The sequence below is a fragment of the Bufo bufo genome, chromosome 1 (assembly GCF_905171765.1).
Source record: "Bufo bufo chromosome 1, aBufBuf1.1, whole genome shotgun sequence".
Classification (NCBI taxonomy): Eukaryota; Metazoa; Chordata; class Amphibia; order Anura; family Bufonidae; genus Bufo; species Bufo bufo.
The window spans coordinates 312,328,478-312,348,888 of NC_053389.1; the positions used below are offsets into that span (position 1 = coordinate 312,328,478).

Here is a 20,411-nt window from a genome sequence, read left to right on the forward strand (position 1 = left end):
TCATTGCTAGGTGTGACACCCTCTACAATTTAAGGAGGGTGCCCATTGACAGTACTAGACTATGGTTCCACTAATCACTGTACCTCCTAACTGTATTGGAGTTCCTTCCCCCTACCTTTATACCATCAAGATTGGTCATCTCTGACAGTGACATCCTCTTTATGCATTTATTGCCCTAGTGCTCTCCATGTGCTTATTGTGGCTGTTATGTACAGTACAGACCAAAAGTTTGGACACACCTTCTCATTCAAAGAGTTTTCTTTATTTTCATGACTATGAAGGCATCAAAACTATGAATTAACACATGTGGAATTATATACATAACAAACAAGTGTGAACAACTGAAAATATGTCATATTCTAGGTTCTTCAAAGTAGCCACCTTTTGCTTTGATTACTGCTTTGCACACTCTTGGCATTCTCTTGATGAGCTTCAAGAGGTAGTCCCCTGAAACGGTCTTCCAACAGTCTTGAAGGAGTTCCCAGAGATGCTTAGCACTTGTTGGCCCCTTTGCCTTCACTCTGCGGTCCAGCTCACCCCAAACCATCTCGATTAGGTTCAGGTCTGGTGACTGTGGAGGCCAGGTCATCTGGCGCAGCACCCCATCACTCTCCTTCATGGTCAAATAGCCCTTACTTTCAAAGTTTTCCCAATTTTTCGGCTGACTGACTGACCTTCATTTCTTAAAATAATGATGGCCACTCGTTTTTCTTTACTTAGCTGCTTTTATCTTGCCATAATACAAATTCTAACAGTCTATTCAGTAGGACTATCAGCTGTGTATCCACCTGACTTCTCCTCAACGCAACTGATGGTCCCAACCCCATTTATAAGGCAAGAAATCCCACTTATTAAACCTGACAGGGCACACCTGTGAAGTGAAAACCATTTTAGGGGACTACCTCTTGAAGCTCATCAAGAGAATGCCAAGAGTGTGTGAAGCAGTAATCAAAGCAAAAGGTGGCTACTTTGAAGAACCTAGAATATGACATATTTTCAGTTGTTTCACACTTGTTTGTTATGTATATAATTCCACATGTGTTAATTCATAGTTGTGATGCCTTCATAGTCATGAAAATAAAGAAAAACTCTTTGAATGAGAAGGTGTGTCCAAACTTTTGGTCTGTACTGTATATGCTTTAGTAAGATAAGGATAGTCTGTGTCAATCTGTATTTCGATGATCCAGACAGCGTTTTTTTAACTATATCTGTACCTGCGGTCCATTGCGCTTCTTTTTCCGGAATCACGTGACCGGAATTGCATCTGCGGTCCAATTCGTTCTATGCACCGGAAACACGTGACCGGAAATGCGCATACGTACCTAGGACGAGTCTGTGTTCCATCGGCCGGAAATGACCCATTTCATAGACCGAAAGTGACGGCAATTGGTAGGCGACGCAGACGCGTCGTACTGTATTGTTTGTGGGCGGGAACTCTGACTATTAGGAGTGCGTTAAAAAAGGGGGACATGGGGCGCATACGGTAGCGGGCCTCTGGAGGAGCTGGGACGCTCTACCTTAGAGATGGACGATTGATCGTAAGTAGGGACACACATCCCCCAGGAGTCTTCATTATTCTGACTATATCTGGTGATACTGAGTTTATATTTTTTATGACTTAGGACATCTAAGTGTGTTGATGCCATCTAACTATTCATTGGACTTCTCTGATGTTTGTAGAGACTGTGAGTTCTGTTCTTAATAATGGTGGTCACTGGTGGAGGTGAAGCTTTGGAGCTTGCTGTGTTCTATACTATATTTCTTTCTCCTCCACAGATGCCTCTATGGAATTGTAACCGCATGGGATATGAACTTCTTTAAGCTATGGTCTGCATTGTGTCCAAATGAGATTGATCTCCTCCTACCATTATCAAATGGCCCCCTCATCATCGATATTAATGTATAACAGACACTAATATATCATTATTGGTGGTCCGCACCCAAATTGCGGATATCACTACATCAATATTGGTATCCGATATCTATGATATCAATTGAGTTTACTAACCCCTGATGATCATAGTGGGGGAAACGCGTTGGGGTATTTTTTTCACATCTATCTACTGGGGTATTTTTTTTCACGTCTATCTACTTTTAGGGTGTAATTTACTACATATACCTTGATGCACTGTGTACCTTGTTGACTGTCATAAACACAGTACTAGGGCTGTATACATAGTCCATCAACTTACCCTACTTTAATAGGGGAGAGTATATGTATAGTATTTCTTTCTTCACTTCTTATCCTCCACTTACAGGCACCTACAGTATTCAACCCCTACCACTGTGTTAGGACTGTTGTAGGATCTTATTAGTCCAGGTTCGAGGACAGGGAGTACCCACCATCAGGGGTCATCCCTGGGCTGAGCACTAGACTAGGGCGAGACTATAGGGACAGTTCTCCCCACCCTTCAGGATATCTTTATAGCTGCCTGCTGTGGAACTATCTGAGTTTATTCTCAGTGATTTTTGTTCCATGTGTCTAATAATCCATTTATTTTAAGGATATTTAATTAAAGTTTATTAATTTTAAGGGATATACTAATTTCTGGAGTTGTAATATTTGGGATCTTTTCTTGAGCTGTACAGATCACTTTATTGCAGCTATTTGCTTATCATTACAGGCAGGATTAGAACGACAGATGTCACCTACAGTGCCTTGCAAAAGTATTCACCCCCCCTTGACTTTTTTCATATTTTGGTGCCACACAACCTGGAATTAACATGGATTGTTTAAGGATTTGCATCATTTAATTTACAGAACATGCCCACTTTGGGGCATGTTTTATTGTGAAGCAAACAACAAATAGGACAAAATAACAGAAAAAGTGAATGTGCATAACTATTCACCCCCCTAAAGTCAATACTTTGTAGAGCCACCTTTTGTGGCAATCATAGCTCCAAGTCACTTTGGATAAGGCCTCTTGCACACAAACGTTTTTTTTTTTCCGTTTACGTTCCATTTTTTGCATTCCATATACAGACCGTATACGGAACCTTTCATTTCAATGGATCCACAAAAAAAACGGAAAGTACTCCGTATGCCTTCCGTTTCCGTATTTCAGTTTTTCCGTTCCATTCAAAGATAGAACATGTCCTATTATTGTCAGCATAACGGACAAGAATTGTACTGTTCTATCAGGGGCCAGCTGTTTCGTTCTGCAAAAAACGGAATGCACACGGACGTCATTCATATTTTTTGCGGATCCGTTTTTTGTGGACCGCAAAATACTGAAAAAGCCATTTGGTCGTCTGCAAGAGGCCTAAGTCTCTATGAGCTTGCCACATCCTACCACTGGGATTTTTGCCCATTCCTCCTTGCAAAACGTCTCCAGCTTCTTCAAGTTGGATGGTTTGCACTTGTGAACAGCAATCTTTAAGTCTGACCACAGATTTTCTATTGGATTGAGATTGTGATTCCAACACATTTACATGTTTCCCCTTAAAGCCTGTTGCACACAACCGTATAGCTTTTTCAGTGTTTTGCAGTCCGTTTTTCACGGATCCGTTGTTCAGTTTTTTGTTTCCGTTGTGTTTCCGTTTTTCCGTATGGCATATACAGTATACAGTAATTACATAGAAAAAATTGGGCTGGGCATAAGATTTTCAATAGATGGTTCCGCATAAACGGAATGGATAAGACATACGGATGCATTTCCGTATGTGTTCCTTTTTTTTTTGCTGACCCATTGAAATGAATGGCTCCGTATACGGACCATATACGGAACGCAAAAAACGGCCCGTAAACAGAAAAAAAAAACGGTCGTGTGCATGAGGCCTAACCCCTTAGTGACCACCCATACGTGTTTTTACGGCGGTCACTAAGTGGCCTTAGGATGGGCCGCCGCTTTTTACAGTGGCCCAGTCTAAGCACTGCACGGGTGCCCCGTTCAGCGGGGAGCAGGGGCCTGGCTCTCACATAACAGCCGCGGCCCTGCTCTAACAGCCCGGACCGGCACGAATGCCGATCCTGGCTGTTTAACACTTTACGTGCTGCGGGCAATGGAGCCCACCGAATGTAAAGCGGTGGGTGACAGAGGGAGAAATGAATTAAAAGAAAAGAAAATAAATAAAAATTAACAAATATCCATTGGAGAGAGGTCCCATAGCAGAGAATCAAACTTCATGTCACCCACCACTGGAACAAGCCACTGTCAGATATTTTTAGGCCCCGGCACCCAGACAGAGGAGAGAGGTCCCATAGCAGAGAATCAGGCTTCAAGTCATAGCAGAGAAACAGGCTTCATGTCACCCACCACTGGAACAGGCCACTGTCAGATATTTTTAGCCCCCCGGCACCCAGACAGAGGAGAGAGGTCCCATAGCAGAGAATCAGGCTTCATGTCATAGCAGAGAATCAGGCTTCATGTTACCCAACACTGGAACAGGCCACTGTCAGATATTTTTAGGCCCCGGCACCCAGACAGAAGAGAGAGGTCCCATAGCAGAGAATCAGGCTTCCTGTCATAGCAGAGAATCAAGCTTCATGTCACCCAACACTGGAACAGGCCACTGTCAGATATTTTTAGGCCCCGGCACCCAGACAGAGGAGAGAGGTCCCATAGCAGAGAATCAGGCTTCATGTCATAGCAGAGAATCAGGCTTCATGTCACCCACCACTGGAACAGGCCATTGTCAGATATTTTTAGGCCCCGGCATCCAGACAGAGGAGAGAGGTCCCATAGCAGAGAATCAAGCTTCATGTTAACCACCACTGGAATAGGCCACTGTCAGATATTTTTAGGCCCCGGCACCCAGACAGAGGAGAGAGGTCCCATAGCAGAGAATCAGGCTTCATGTCATAGCAGAGAATCAGGCTTCATGTCACCCACCATTGGAACAGGCCACTGTCAGATATTTTTAGGCCCCGGCACCCAGACAGAGGAGAGAGGTCCCATAGCAGAGAATCATGCTTCATGTCATAGCAGTGAATCAGGCTTCATGTCACCCACCACTGGAACAGGCCACTGTCAGTTATTTTTAGGCCCCGGCACCCAGACAGAAGAGAGAGGTCCCATAGCAGAGAATCAGGCTTCATGTCATAGCAGTGAATCAGGCTTCATGTCACCCACCACTGGAACAGGCCACTGTCAGTTATTTTTAGGCCCCGGCACCCAGACAGAGGAGAGAGGTCCCATAGCAGAGAATCAGGCTTCATGTCATAGCAGAGAATCAGGCTTCATGTCACCCACCACTGGAACAGGCCACTGTCAGATATTTTTAGGCCCCGGCACTCAGACAGAGGAGAGAGGTCCCATAGCAGAGAATCAGGCTTCATGTCATAGCAGAGAATCAGGCTTCATGTCACCCACCACTGGAACAGGCCATTGTCAGATATTTTTAGGCCCCGGCACCCAGACAAAAGAGAGAGGTCCCATAGCAGAGAATCAGGCTTCATGTCATAGCAGAGAATCAGGCTTCATGTCACCCACCACTGGAACAGGCCACTGTCAGATATTTTTAGGCCCCGGCACCCAGACAGAGGAGAGGTTCATTCAACTTTGGGTTGCCCCGCAATATAATGGTAAAATTAAAAAAAGAGGATTTAATGAAGAAGTGCCCTGGAGTACAAGAATATATGGTTAAGGGGAGGTAGTTTTAAATGTCTAATCTGCACAAGGGATGGACAGGTCCTGTGGGATCCATGCCTGGTTCATTTTTATGAACGTCAGCTTGTCCACATTGGCTGTAGACAGGCGGCTGCGTTTGTCTGTAATGACGCCCCCTGCCGTGCTGAATACACGTTCAGACAAAACGCTGGCCGCCGGGCAGGCCAGCACCTCCAAGGCATAAAAGGCTAGCTCTGGCCACATGGACAATTTGGAGACCCAGAAGTTGAATGGGGCCGAACCATCAGTCAGTACGTGGAGGGGTGTGCACACGTACTGTTCCACCATGTTAGTGAAATGTTGCCTCCTGCTAACACGTTCCGTATCAGGTTGTGGTGCAGTTAGCTGTGGCGTGTTGACAAAACTTTTCCACATCTCTGCCATGCTAACCCTTGCCTCAGAGCAGCTGGCCGTGACACAGCTGCGTTGGCGACCTCTTGCTCCTCCTCTGCCTTCGCCTTGGGCTTCCACTTGTTCCCCTGTGACATTTGGGAATGCTCTCAGTAGCGCGTCTACCAATGTGCGCTTGTACTCGCGCATCTTCCTATCATGCTCCAGTGCAGGAAGTAAGGTGGGCACATTGTCTTTGTACCGGGGATCCAGCAGGGTGGCAACCCAGTAGTCCGCACACGTTAAAATGTGGGCAACTCTGCTGTCATTGCGCAGGCACTGCAGCATGTAGTCGCTCATATGTGCCAGGCTGCCCAGAGGTAAGGACAAGCTGTCCTCTGTGGGAGGCGTATCGTCATCATCCTGCGTTTCCCCCCAGCCACGCACCAGTGATGGGCCCGAGCTGCATTGGGTGCCACCCCGCTGTGAACATGCTTCATCCTCATCCTCCTCCACCTCCTCCTCGTCCTCCTCGTCCTCCAGTAGTGGGCCCTGTCTGGACACATTTGTACCTGGCCTCTGCTGTTGCAAAAAACCTCCCTCTGAGTCCCTTCTAAGAGACTGGCCTGAAAGTGCTAAAAATGTCCCCTCTTCCTCCTCATCCTCCTCCTCCTGGGCCACCTCCTCTTCCATCATCGCCCTAAGTGTTTTCTCAAGGAGACATAGAACTGGTATTGTAACGCTGATAACCGCGTCATCGCCACTGGCCATGTTGGTGGAGTACTCTAAACAGCGAACAGGGCACACAGGTCTCGCATGGAGGCCCAGTCATTGGTGGTGAAGTGGTGCTGTTCCGCAGTGCGACTGACCCGTGCGTGCTACAGCTGAAACTCCACTATGGCCTGCTGCTGCTCGCACAGTCTGTCCAGCATGTGCAAGGTGGAGTTCCACCTGGTGGGCACGTCGCATATGAGGCGGTGAGCGGGAAGGCCGAAGTTACGCTGTAGAGCAGACAGGCGAGCAGCGGCAGGATGTTAACGCCGGAAGCGCGCACAGATGGCCCGCACTTTATGCAGCAGCTCTGACATGTCGGGGTAGTTGTGAATGAACTTCTGCACCACCAAATTCAGCACATGCGCCAGGCAAGGGATGTGCGTCAAACCGGCTAGTCCCAGAGCTGCGACGAGATTTCGCCCATTATCGCACATCACCAGGCCGGGCTTGAGGCTCACCGGCAGCAACCACTCGTCGGTCTGTTGTTCAATACCCCGCCAAAGCTCCTGCGCGGTGTGGGGCCTGTCTCCCAAACATTCGAGTTTCAGAATGGCCTGCTGACGTTTACCCCGGGCTGTGCTGAAGTTGGTGGTGAAGGTGTGTGGCTGACTGGATGAGCAGGCGGAAGAAGAGGAGGAGGAAGCCGAGTAGGAGGAGGAGGCTACAGGAGGCAAAGAATGTTGCCCTGCGATCCTTGGTGGCGGAAGGACGTGCGCCAAAGAGCTCTCCTCCTGGGTCCCAGCCGCCACTACATTTACCCAGTGTGCAGTTAGGGAGATATAGCGTCCCTGGCCGTGCTTACTGGTCCACGTATCTGTGGTTAGGTAGACCTTGCCACAGATGGCGTTGCGCAGTAGACACTTGATTTTATCCTATACTTGGTTGTGCAGGGAGGGCACGGCTCTCCTGGAGAAGTAGTGGCGGCTGGGAACAACATACTGTGGGACAGCAAGCGACATGAGCTGTTTGAAGCTGTCTGTGTCCACCAGCCTGAATGACAGCTTTTCATAGGCCAGTAGTTTAGAAATGCTGGCATTCAGGGCCAGGGATCGAGGGTGGCTAGGTGGGAATTTACGCTTTCTCTCAAATGTTTGTGAGATGGAGAGCTGAATGCTGCCATGTGACATGGTTGAGATGCTTGGTGACGGAGGTGGTGGTGTTGGTGGTACATCCTCTGTTTGCTGGGCGGCAGGTGCCAACGTTCCTCCAGAGGCAGAGGAAGAGGCCGAGGCAGCAGCAGAAGAGGTAGCAGGGGGAGCCTGAGTGAGTTCCTTGTTTTTAAGGTGTTTACGCCACTGCAGTTCATGCTTTGCATGCAGATGCCTGGTCATGCAGGTTGTGCTAAGGTTCAGAACGGTAATGCCTCGCTTCAGGCTCTGATGGCACAGCGTGCAAACCACTCGGGTCTTGTCGTCAGCACATTGTATGAAGAACTGCCACACCAGGGAACTCCTTGAAGCTGCCTTTGGGGTGCTCGGTCCCAGGTGGCGGTGGCCTGTAGCAGGCGAACTCTCTTGGCGGCGGGTGTTCTGCTTTTACCCACTGCTCCCTCTTTTGCTACGCTTTTGGCTCGGTCTTACCACTGCCTCTTCCTCTGAACTCTGAAAGTCAGTGGCACGACCTTCATTCCATGTGGGGTCTAGGACCTAATCGTCCCCTGCATCGTCTTCCACCCAGTCTTCCTCCCTGACCTCCTGTTCAGTCTGCACACTGCAGAAAGTCACAGCAGTTGGCACCTGTGTTTAGTCATCATCAGAGACATGCTGAGGTGATATTCCCATGTCCTCATCATCAGGAAACATAAGTGGTTGTGCGTCAGTGCATTCTATGTCTTCCAACGCTGGGGAAGGGCTAGGTGGATGCCCTTGGGAAACCCTGCCAGCAGAGTCTTCAAACAGCATAAGAGACTGCTGCATAACTTGAGGCTCAGACAGTTTCCCTGATATGCATGGGGGTGATGTGAGAGACTTATGGGCTTGGTTTTCAGGCGCCATCTGTGCGCTTTCTGCAGAAGACTGGGTGGGAGATAATGTGAACGTGCTGGATCCACTGTCGGCCACCCAATTGACTAATGCCTGTACCTGCTCAGGCCTTACCATCCTTAGAACGGCATTGGGCCCCACCAAATATCGCTGTAAATTCTGGCGGCTACTGGGACCTGAGGTAGTTGGTTCACTAGGACGTGTGGCTGTAGCAGAACGGCCACGTCCTCTCCCAGCACCAGAGGGTCCACTAACACGACCATGTCCGCGTTCGCGTCCCTTACTAGATGTTTTCCTCATTGTTACCGTTCACCACAGTAAGAAAAAAATTATTTGGCCCAATGTACTGAATTCAAATTCAGGCCTTTTTTTACAGGCACCTAACACTATCTGGCTATCTATTTATGTACCGTATTACAGTAATACAGGCACAGCAGTAACCACAGATTTAGCTGAATATAAATTGTAGGCATAGTATTTAGGCCCTGGATGAAAGGTTTCCTTTTACACTTAGAGATGCACGGTGAAGTTATTGAGGATGACCCTATCAGCACTTGAATTTGCACCTTGAATGTAATATACCCTTTTACGGACAGAAATACACTATGAGATGCACAATAGTGCGTGCAAATTTAAAGGCTTATGCTATCAGCAATTGTAATTTAACACTTTGTGTAATCTACCCTTTTACGGAAAAAAATACACTTGGAGATGCACGCCGAGTGTGATATCCCCTTTTACGGACAGATTTACACTTGGCCTGCAACAGCAGAAACCACTGATTTAGGGTATTGCTATTTTGGGAATTGAATTTCAAGCCAGATCAAAAATGATGCTTTGACAGACACTATAAAACTTGTCCTGCCACAGCTGGAACACCAGATTTAGGGTATTGCTATTTTGGCAATTGAATATTACCCCAGAAAAAAATATATCCTTTGCCAGACAGCAGACAGTATTACACTTGGCTAGCCACAGCTGGAACACCAGATTTAGGGGATTGCTATTTTTGCAAGTGAATTTCACCCCTCAATAAAATATTGAAAATTCTATCCTGAGTTTCTAGGGGTGACAATAAGCACAGCCAAGCCCCTGATTTTTGGATATAGCAAACAAAAAACCTACTATTGATGGTTAAATGGACTTGGTAAATGTTCGGGTTCGGGTCCGTGTCACGAACACCCCAAAATTCGGTACGAACCCGAACTATACAGTTCGGGTTCGCTCATCCTTATTAGTATGTCAATATCAAAGTCTCTCAATCCAAGATATCATATTCAATTCGCCCCTAATTCCAACGCGTTTCGCTCGGCTCAATCTGGGGCTCATAAGGGGACGAACCTGTGCACTCAGAATAGTGTCACCAACATATCACTGAAAAAAATGGTTAGTGGTAGGGATGAGCGAACCCGAACTGTATAGTTCGGGTTCGTACCGAATTTTGGGGTGTCCGTGACACGGACCAGAACCCGAACATTTTCGTAAAAGTCTGTGTTCGGGTTCGGTGTTCGGCGCTTTCTTGGCGCTTTTTGAAAGGCTGCAAAGCAGCCAATCAACAAGCGTAATACTACTTGCCCCAAGAGGCCATTACAGCCTTGCCTACTATTGGCATGGCTGTGATTGGCCAGTGCAGCATGTGACCCAGCCTCTATATAAGCTTGGGTCACGTTGCGCTGCACGTCACTCTGCTGATTGAAGCATAGGGAGAGGTTGCAGCTGCGACGTTAGGGCGAGATTAGGCAGATTAACTCCTCCAAAAGACTTCATTCTGTGATCGATCTGCAGCTGTGGATCATTTAAGTGCTAATATTGACTTGCTCACTTTTTTGAGGCTGCCCAGAGCGTTTTTAGATCTTTTTTTCTGGGGTGATCGGCGGCCATTTTGTGACTTGTGGTGCGCCAGCACAAGCTATCACCAAGTGTATTTAATCATCAATAGTGTGGTTATTTTGTGCTATATCCTACATCAGCTGCAGGCTGAGCCTGTGTCACCGAAGTGCATTTAACCATCAACAGTCTGGTTATTTTTTGGCCATATGCTACATCAGCTGCAGGCTGAGCCTGTGTCACCCAAGTGCATTTAACCATCAACAGTCTGATTATTTTTTGGCCATATACTACATCTGGTGCAGGCTGAGCCTGTGTCACCCAAGTGCATTTAACCATCAACAGTGTGGTTATTTTTTGGCCATATACTACATCAGGGGCAAGTTGAGCCTGTCACCCAGCGCCTAAAAAATAGACCTGACATTTCTATTCAACCAAATCTGTACTGTTTTAGCTGGTCAAGTTATTTGTAGTGACCGTAAAAGCACACTTTTTGTTCTGGGTTGAAAAACTATTCCCAAATTTGCCATTCTCAAAATAACTAGTTTCTGGTATATGAGGCCTACTTGAAATCTATCCCAAAAAGGATATCTTACATTGAAGGTGCTGATAGTGTCATTCAGAAAAACCTAAGACACACGCTACCGTGCAGATAGAAGTCTGATTCTGTGATTAAACCTATACCTGTCACACAGCGCAAAAAAAAAACAGGCCTCACATCTCTATTCAACCAAATCTGTACTGTTTTAGCTGGTCAAGTTATTTGTAGTGACCGTAAAAGCACATTTTTTTTTTCTGGGTTGAAAAACTATTCCCAAATTTGCCATTCTCAAAATAACTAGTTTCTGGTATTTGAGGCCTACTTGAAATCTATCCCAAAAAGGATATCTTACATTGAAGGTGCTGATAGTGTCATTCAGAAAAACCTAAGACACACGCTACCGTGCAGATAGAAGTCTGATTCTGAGATTAAACCTATACCTGTCACACAGCGCAAAAAAAAACAGGCCTCACATTTCTATTTAACCAAATCTGTACTGTTTTAGCTGGTCAAGTTATTTGTAGTGACCGTAAAAGCAGACTTTTTGTTCTGGGTTGAAAAACTATTCCCAAATTTGCCATTCTCAAAATTGTGGTGAACGGGAACAATGAGGAAAACATCTAATAAGGGACGCGGACGTGGACATGGTTGTGGTGGTGTTAGTGGACCCTCTGGTGCTGGGAGAGGACGTGGCCGTTCTGCCACAGCCACACGTCCTAGTGAACCAACTACCTCAGGTCCCAGTAGCCAGCAGAATTTACAGCGATATTTGGTGGGGCCCAATGCCGTTCTAAGGATAGTAAGGCCTGAGCAGGTACAGGCATTAGTCAATTGGGTGGCCGACAGTGGATCCAGCACGTTCACATTATCTCCCACCCAGTCTTCTGCAGAAAGCGCACAGATGGCGCATGAAAACCAAGCCCATCGGTCTGTCACATCACCCCCATGCATATCAGGGAAACTGTCTGAGCCTCAAGTTATGCAGCAGTCTCTTATGCTGTTTGAAGACTCTGCTGCCAGGGTTTCCCAAGGGCATCCACCTAGCCCTTCCCCAGGGGTGGAAGAGATAGAATGCACTAACGCACAACCACTTATTTTTCCTGATGATGAGGACATGGGAATACCACCTCAGCACGTCTCTGATGATGACGAAACACAGGTGCCAACTGCTGCGTCTTTCTGCAGTGTGCAGACTGAACAGGAGGTCAGGGATCAAGACTGGGTGGAAGACGATGCAGGGGACGATGAGGTCCTAGACCCCACATGGAATGAAGGTCGTGCCACTGACTTTCACAGTTCGGAGGAAGAGGCAGTGGTGAGACCGAGCCAACAGCGTAGCAAAAGAGGGAGCAGTGGGCAAAATCAGAACACCCGCCGCCAAGAGACTCCGCCTGCTACTGACCGCCGCCATCTGGGACCGAGCACCCCAAAGGCAGCTTCAAGGAGTTCCCTGGCATGGCACTTCTTCAAACAATGTGCTGACGACAAGACCCGAGTGGTTTGCACGCTGTGCCATCAGAGCCTGAAGCGAGGCATTACCGTTCTGAACCTTAGCACAACCTGCATGACCAGGCAACTGCATGCAAAGCATGAACTGCAGTGGAGTAAACACCTTAAAAACAAGGAACTCACTCAGGCTCCCCCTGCTACCTCTTCTGCTGCTGCCGCCTCGGCCTCTTCTGCTGCTGCCGCCGCCTCGGCCTCTTCTGCTGCTGCTGCCGCCGCCTCGGCCTCTTCCTCTGCCTCTGGAGGAACGTTGGCACCTGCCGCCCAGCAAACATGGGATGTACCACCAACACCACCACCTGCGTCGCCAAGCATCTCAACCATGTCACACGGCAGCGTTCAACTCTCCATCTCACAAACATTTGAGAGAAAGCGTAAATTCCCACCTAGCCACCCTCGATCCCTGGCCCTGAATGCCAGCATTTCTAAACTACTGACCTATGAAATGCTGTAATTTAGGCTGGTGGACACACACAGCTTCAAACAGCTCATGTCACTTGCTGTCCCACAGTATGTTGTTCCCAGCCGCCACTACTTCTCCAAGAGAGCCGTGCCTTCCCTGCACAAACAAGTGTCCGATAAAATCAAGTGTGCACTGCGCAACGCCATCTGTGGCAAGGTCCACCTAACCACAGATACGTGGACCAGTAAGTACGGCCAGGGATGCTATATCTCCCTAACTGCACACTGGGTAAATGTAGTAGCGGCTGGGCCCCAGGCGGAGAGCTGTTTGGCGCACGTCCTTCCGCCGCCAAGGATCGCAGGGCAACATTCTTTGCCTCCTGTCTCCTCCTACTCAGCTTCCTCCTCCTCTTCTTCCACCTGCTCATCCAGTCAGCCACACACCTTCACCACCAACTTCAGCACAGCCCGGGGTAAACGTCAGCAGGCCATTCTGAAACTCATATGTTTGGGGGACAGGCCCCACACCGCACAGGAGTTGTGGCTGGGTATAGAACAACAGACCGACGAGTGGTTGCTGCCGGTGAGCCTCAAGCCCGGCCTGGTGGTGTGCGATAATGGGCGAAATCTCGTTGCAGCTCTGGGACTAGCCGGTTTGACGCACATCCCTTGCCTGGCGCATGTGCTGAATTTGGTGGTGCAGAAGTTCATTCGCAACTACCCCGACATGTCAGAGCTGCTGCATAAAGTGCGGGCCGTCTGTTCGCGCTTCCGGCATTCACACCCTGCCGCTGCTCGCCTGTCTGCGCTACAGCGTAACTTCGGCCTTCCCGCTCACCGCCTCATATGCGACGTACCCACCAGTTGGAACTCCACCTTGCATATGCTGGACAGACTGTGCGAGCAGCAGCAGGCCATAGTGGAGTTTCAGCTGCAGCACGCACGGGTCAGTCGCACTGTGGATCAGACACACTTCACCACCAATGACTGGGCCTCCATGCAAAACCTGTGTGCCCTGTTGCGTTGTTTCGAGTACTCCACCAACATGGCCAGTGGCGATGACGCCGTTATCAGCGTTACAATACCACTTCTATGTCTCCTTGAGAAAACACTTAGGGCGATGATGGAAGAGGAGGTGGCCCAGGAGGAAGAGGAGGAAGAGGGGTCATTTTTAGCACTTTCAGGCCAGTCTCTTCGAAGTGACTCAGAGGGAGGTTTTTTGCAACAGCAGAGGCCAGGTACAAATGTGGCCAGACAGGGCCCACTACTGGAGGACGAGGATGAGAAGGAGGTGGAGGAGGATGAGGATGAAGCATGTTCACAGCGGGGTGTCACCCAAAGCAGCTCGGGCCCATCACTGGTGCGTGGCTGGGGGGAAACACAGGACGATGACGATACGCCTCCTACAGAGGACAGCTTGTCCTTACCTCTGGGTAGCCTGGCACACATGAGCGACTGCAGTGCCTGCGCAACGACAGCAGAGTTGCCCACATTTTAACGTGTGCGGACTACTGGGTTGCCACCCTGCTGGATCCCCGGTACAAAGACAATGTGCCCACCTTACTTCCTACACTGGAGCGTGATAGGAAGATGCACGAGTACAAGCGCACGCTGGTAGACGCGCTACTGAGAGCATTCCCAAATGTCACAGGGGAACCAGTGGAAGCCCAAGGCGAAGGCAGAGGTGGAGCAAGAGGTCGCCAACGCAGCTGTGTCACGCCCAGCTCCTCTGAGGGCAGGGTTAGCATGGCAGAGATGTGGAAAAGTTTTGTCAACACGCCACAGCTAACTGCACCACCACCTGATACGGAACGTGTTAGCAGGAGGCAACATTTCACTAACATGGTGGAACAGTACCTGTGCACACCCCTCCACGTACTGACTGATGGTTCGGCCCCATTCAACTTCTGGGTCTCCAAATTGTCCACGTGGCCAGAGCTAGCCTTTTATGCCTTGGAGGTGCTGGCCTGCCCGGTGGCCAGTGTTTTGTCTGAACGTGTATTCAGCACGGCAGGGGGCGTCATTACAGACAAACGCAGCCGCCTGTCTACAGCCAATGTGGACAAGCTGACGTTCATAAAAATGAACCAGGCATGGATCCCACAGGACCTGTCCATCCCTTGTGCAGATTAGATATTAACTACCTCCCCTTAACAATATATTATTCTACTCCAGGGCACTTCCTCATTCAATACTATTTTTAATTTCATTTTACCATTATATTGCGGGGCAACCCAAAGTTGAATGAACCTCTCCTCTGTCTGGGTGCCGGGGCCTAAATGTGTGACAGTGGCCTGTTCCAGTGGTGGGTGACGTGAAGCCTGATTCTCTGCTATGACATGAAGATTTATTCTGTGCTGACATGAAGCCAGATTCTCTGTTACGCGACCTCTCTCCTCTGCCTGGGTGCCTGGGCCTAAATATGTGACAGTGGCCTGTTCCAGTGGTGGGTGACGTGAAGCCTGATTCTCAGCTATGACAAGAAGACAGATTCTGTGCTGACATCAGGCCAGATTCTCTGTTACGGGACCTCTCTCCTCTGCCTGGGCGCCTGGGCCTAAATGTGTGACAGTGGCCTGTTCCAGTGGTGGGTGACGTGAAGCCTGATTCTCCTTTGACATGAAGACAGATTCTGTGCTGACATCAGGCCAGATTCTCTGTTACGGGACCTCTCTCCTCTGCCTGGGTGCCTGGGCCTAAATGTGTGACAGTGGCCTGTTCCAGTGGTGGGTGACGTGAAGCCTGATTCTCTGCTATGACATGAAGACAGATTCTGTGCTGACATAAGGCCAGATTCTCTGTTACGCGACCTCTCTCCTCTGCCTGGGTGCCTGGGCCTAAATATGTGACAGTGGCCTGTTCCAGTGGTGGGTGACGTGAAGCCTGATTCTCTGCTATGACATGAAGACAGATTCTGTGCTGACATCAGGCCAGATTCTCTGTTACGGGACCTCTCTCCTCTGCCTGGGTGCCTGGGCCTAAATATGTGACAGTGGCCTGTTCAGTGGTGGGTGACGTGAAGCCTGATTCTCTGCTATGACATGAAGACAGATTCTGTGCTGACATCAGGCCAGATTCTCTGTTACGGGACCTCTCTCCTCTGCCTGGGTGCCTGGGCCTAAATGTGTGACAGCGGCCTGTTCCAGTGGTGGGTGACGTGAAGCCTGATTCTCTGCTATGACATGAAGACAGATTCTGTGCTGACATAAGGCCAGATTCTCTGTTACGGGACCTCTCTCCTCTGCCTGGGTGCCTGGGCCTAAATGTGTGACAGTGGCCTGTTCCAGTGGTGGGTGACGTGAAGCTTGATTCTTTGCTATGACATGAAGACAGATTCTGCGCTGACATAAGGCCAGATTCTCTGTTACGGGAATGCTCTCCTCTGTCTGGGTGCCGGGGCCTAAATGTGTGACAGTGGCCTGTTCCAGTGGTGGGTGACGTAAAGCCCTATTCTCTGCTATGACATGAAGACAGATTCTGTGCTGACATCAGGCCAGATTCTCTGTTTCGGTACCTCTCTCCTCTGCCTGGGTGCCTGGGCCTAAATGTGTGACAGTGGCCTGTTCCAGTGGTGGGTGACGTGAAGCCTGATTCTCTGCTATGACATGAAGACAGATTCTGTGCTGACATAAGGCCAGATTCTCTGTTACGCGACCTCTCTCCTCTGCCTGGGTGCCTGGGCCTAAATGTGTGACAGTGGCCTGTTCCAGTGGTGGGTGACGTGAAGCCTGATTCTCTGCTATGACATGAAGACAGATTCTGTGCTGACATCAGGCCAGATTCTCTGTTACGGGACCTCTCTCCTCTGCCTGGGTGCCTGGGCCTAAATGTGTGACAGTGGCCTGTTCCAGTGGTGGGTGACGTGAAGCTTGATTCTCTGCTATGACATGAAGACAGATTCTGCGCTGACATAAGGCCAGATTCTCTGTTACGGGACCGTTCTCCTCTGTCTGGGTGCCGGGGCCTAAATGTGTGACAGTGGCCTGTTCCAGTGGTGGGTGACGTGAAGCTTGATTCTCTGCTATGACATGAAGACAGATTCTGTGCTGACATAAGGCCAGATTCTCTGTTACGGGACCTCTCTCCTCTGCCTGGGTGCCTGGGCCTAAATGTGTGACAGTGGCCTGTTCCAGTGGTGGGTGACGTGAAGCCTGATTCTCTGCTTTGACATGAAGACAGATTCTGTGCTGACATAAGGCCAGATTCTCTGTTACGCGAGCTCTCTCCTCTGCCTGGGTGCCTGGGCCTAAATATGTGACAGTGGCCTGTTCCAGTGGTGGGTGACGTGAAGCCTGATTCTCTGCTATGACATGAAGACTGATTCTGTGCTGACATGAAGCCAGATTCTCTGCTATGGCATGAAGAGACTGATTCTGTGCTGACATGAAGCCAGATTCTTTGCTATGGCATGAAGAGACTGATTCTCTGCTGACGTGAAGCCAGATTCTCTGCTATGGGACCTCTGTCCAATTGATATTGGGTCATTTTTATTTTTTTTATTTTTATTTTAATTAATTTCCCTATCCACATTTGTTTGCAGGGGATTTACCTACATGTTGCTGCCTTTTGCAGCCCTCTAGCTCTTTCCTGGGCTGTTTTACAGCCTTTTTAGTGCCCAAAAGTTCGGGTCCCCATTGACTTCAATGGGGTTCGGGTTCGGGACGAAGTTCGGTTCGGGTTCGGATCCTGGACCCGAACATTTCCGGGAAGTTCGGCCGAACTTCTCGAACCCGAACATCCAGGTGTTCGCTCAACTCTAGTTAGTGGTAATTCTTACCATATACATAAGATAAATGTATCCTTCATCATGGTTCAGGTATCACAATGTGTATGCTGCCTAGAATAGACCATTACATAATCCACACTATTACTTCATATATGTACATATGCATAATGCGGGTGAATCGCCTGCACATTAAAGATACCCAAATAGATGTGCTGGCTGTAACAAGTTGTAACAGATTACTTGCGTGTTGCACATATTTACTCCTTGGTGCAGTGGCTGGAACTCAGGATAATTTGGCAGCAATACCCAGATGGGGAGGAAAGGATCTTCGCGTCGGAGGCATTCACAATAGAATGGAGGGCGAGTATGTTACAAACCCACCAATTTAAATAGGACGCCGAGCGCACCTGGGAGTCACGTGTACAGCGTAAGTCACATGACCCCCCTGGAGCGACATAGGTCACGCTATAGGTTTCCAAGTCATATGACCGGGACCACGGGACCCTGTTCCGCATCACATGATCGGAGAAACCTGTATCGTGGCATCTGCTGACAACATAATAATATTACAAGCCGGTCAGATGATCGAGCACTTTCAGGAGAACAAATAACAGGTTAAAATACGGTGACAGCATGCTAGAAAGACTCGTGTTGATGTTAGGAGGGAATATTTGAAGATAATTATTAAACAAACCCATAGTAGAAGCTTAGATAAAAGAAAAATTGTGGGTTATTTCAGATTAAGATTTGGTATCACTGTAATCGGACTAACCCAGAGAATAAAGATGTTATGTTATTTATACCAAAAAATGAACGCCATAAAATGTTTAATGTAAAAACGCAGTGGCAGCATTGCTGTTTTTCCCATCTCCCTCCCAGAAAGAGTTAATAAAAGTTAATCAGAAAGTTATGTGTACCCCAAAATGGCGCCATTAAAAACTACAGCTTGTCCCGCAAAAAACAAGCCCTCATAAAGCTATATAGATGGAAAAATAAAAAGGTTATAGCTCTTGGAGTTCGACAATGAAAAAAGGAAGAAAAATGCTTGGTCAGTAAGGCCCAAAACAGGCTGGTCACTAAGGGGTTAAACCACTCAATGGTTGCTTTAGAAGTGTTTTTGGGGTCATTGTCCTGCTTGAAGGTGAACTCCCTCCTAGCCTCAAATCACGCACAGAGTGGTACAGGTTTTGCTCAAGAATATCCCTGTATTTTGCACCATCCATATTTCCCTCAACTCTGACCAGTTTCCTAGTCCCGGCTGCTGAAAAACATCCCCACAGCATGATGCTGCCACCACCATGTTTCACTGTGGGGAGGGTGTTCTTTGGGTGATGTGTTGGGATTGCGCCAGACATAGCGTTTTCTTTGATGACCGAAAAGTTCAATTTTAGACTCATCAGACCAGAGCACCTTCCTCCATACATTTTCGTGGGTCTCCCACATGCCTTTTTGCAAACTCACATTGTGCCTTTGTGTTTTTTGCTGAAAGTAATGGCTCTCTTCTGGCCACTCTGCCATAAAGCCCAACTCTATGGAGCGTACGGTTTATTGTCGTCCTAGGTACAGATACTCCAGTCTCTGCTGTGGAACTCTGCAGCTCCTCCAGTGTTACCTTAGGTCTCTGTGCTGCCTCTCTGATTAATGCCCTCCTTGCCCGGTCCGTGAGATTTGGTGGGTGGCCGTCTCTTGGCAGGTTTGCTGTTGTTCCATGTTCTTTCCATTTCGTTATGATAGATTTGATGGTGCTCCTGGGGATCATCAAAGATTTGGATTATTTTTTTTTTTATAACCTAACCCTGACTTGTACTTCTTAACAACATTGTCCCTTACTTGTTTGGAGAGTTCCTTGGTCTTCATGGCAGTGTTTGGTTAGTGATGCCTCTTGTTTAGGTGTTACAGCCTCTGGGTCCTTTCAAAAAAGGTGTGTATATGTAATGACAGATCATGTAACACTTAGATTGCACACAGGTGGACATAATTTAACTAATTATGTGATTTTTAAAGAAAATTAGTTGCACCAGAGCTTTTTATGGGCTTCCTAACAAAGGGGGTGAATACATACGCACATGCCAATTTTCTGTTTTCTATTTCTAAACAATAGTTTTATTTATATATATTTCTCATTTCACTTCACCAACTTAGACTATTGTGTTCTAAACTATCACATAGAATTCAGATTAACAAAACATTGGACTTAAGGCTGTAATGTAACAAAACACTAAAAAAGTCAGTATTGCAACTCTGTGCCATTTACTTGAATGGGATTTTGCTTCAGAAATGCCATGTGACAGAAGAACATGACATAGCTGGCCTTGGAAGGGGCAGCAGCACATAACAACCGATTCATGGTTGTAGTCAATTTAATATTGACGATCTATCTCTACATGTCATCAATGTTTATACCCCTTTAAATGTAAGCTTGGTAGAAGGAATAAGGAGACTATGGGTTAGACTTCGTTCACATCACCGTTCAGCCTTTCCGTTCTCCTGCTCCGTTTAGGAGCAAGAAAACTCACATAACTGAGCCGAACGGAACCTAAGGACCCCATAGCCTGTTAGGTTTCTGCTCAGAAGAAGATTTTGGAGCTTCAAAAATCTTCTTCTGAGTGGAAACCTAATGGACCCCATTATAGTCTATGGGGTCTTTAGGTTCTGTTCGGCTCAGTTATGTGCCAAATCCATCCTTTCCATTTTCCTGCTCCTAAATGGAGCAG

At 48.0% G+C, this 20,411-nt stretch overlaps 1 long non-coding RNA gene across 1 annotated transcript; it reads left to right on the forward strand.

Annotated features, from left to right (window-relative positions):
• The first annotated feature begins 177 nt into the window (after positions 1 to 177).
• Positions 178 to 19,826, forward strand: LOC120986987. Its single transcript, XR_005775864.1, has 3 exons — positions 178 to 189; positions 7,554 to 7,558; positions 19,619 to 19,826. It is a non-coding gene; the product is annotated as an uncharacterized LOC120986987 (long non-coding RNA).
• Positions 19,827 to 20,411: the final 585 nt, after the last annotated feature.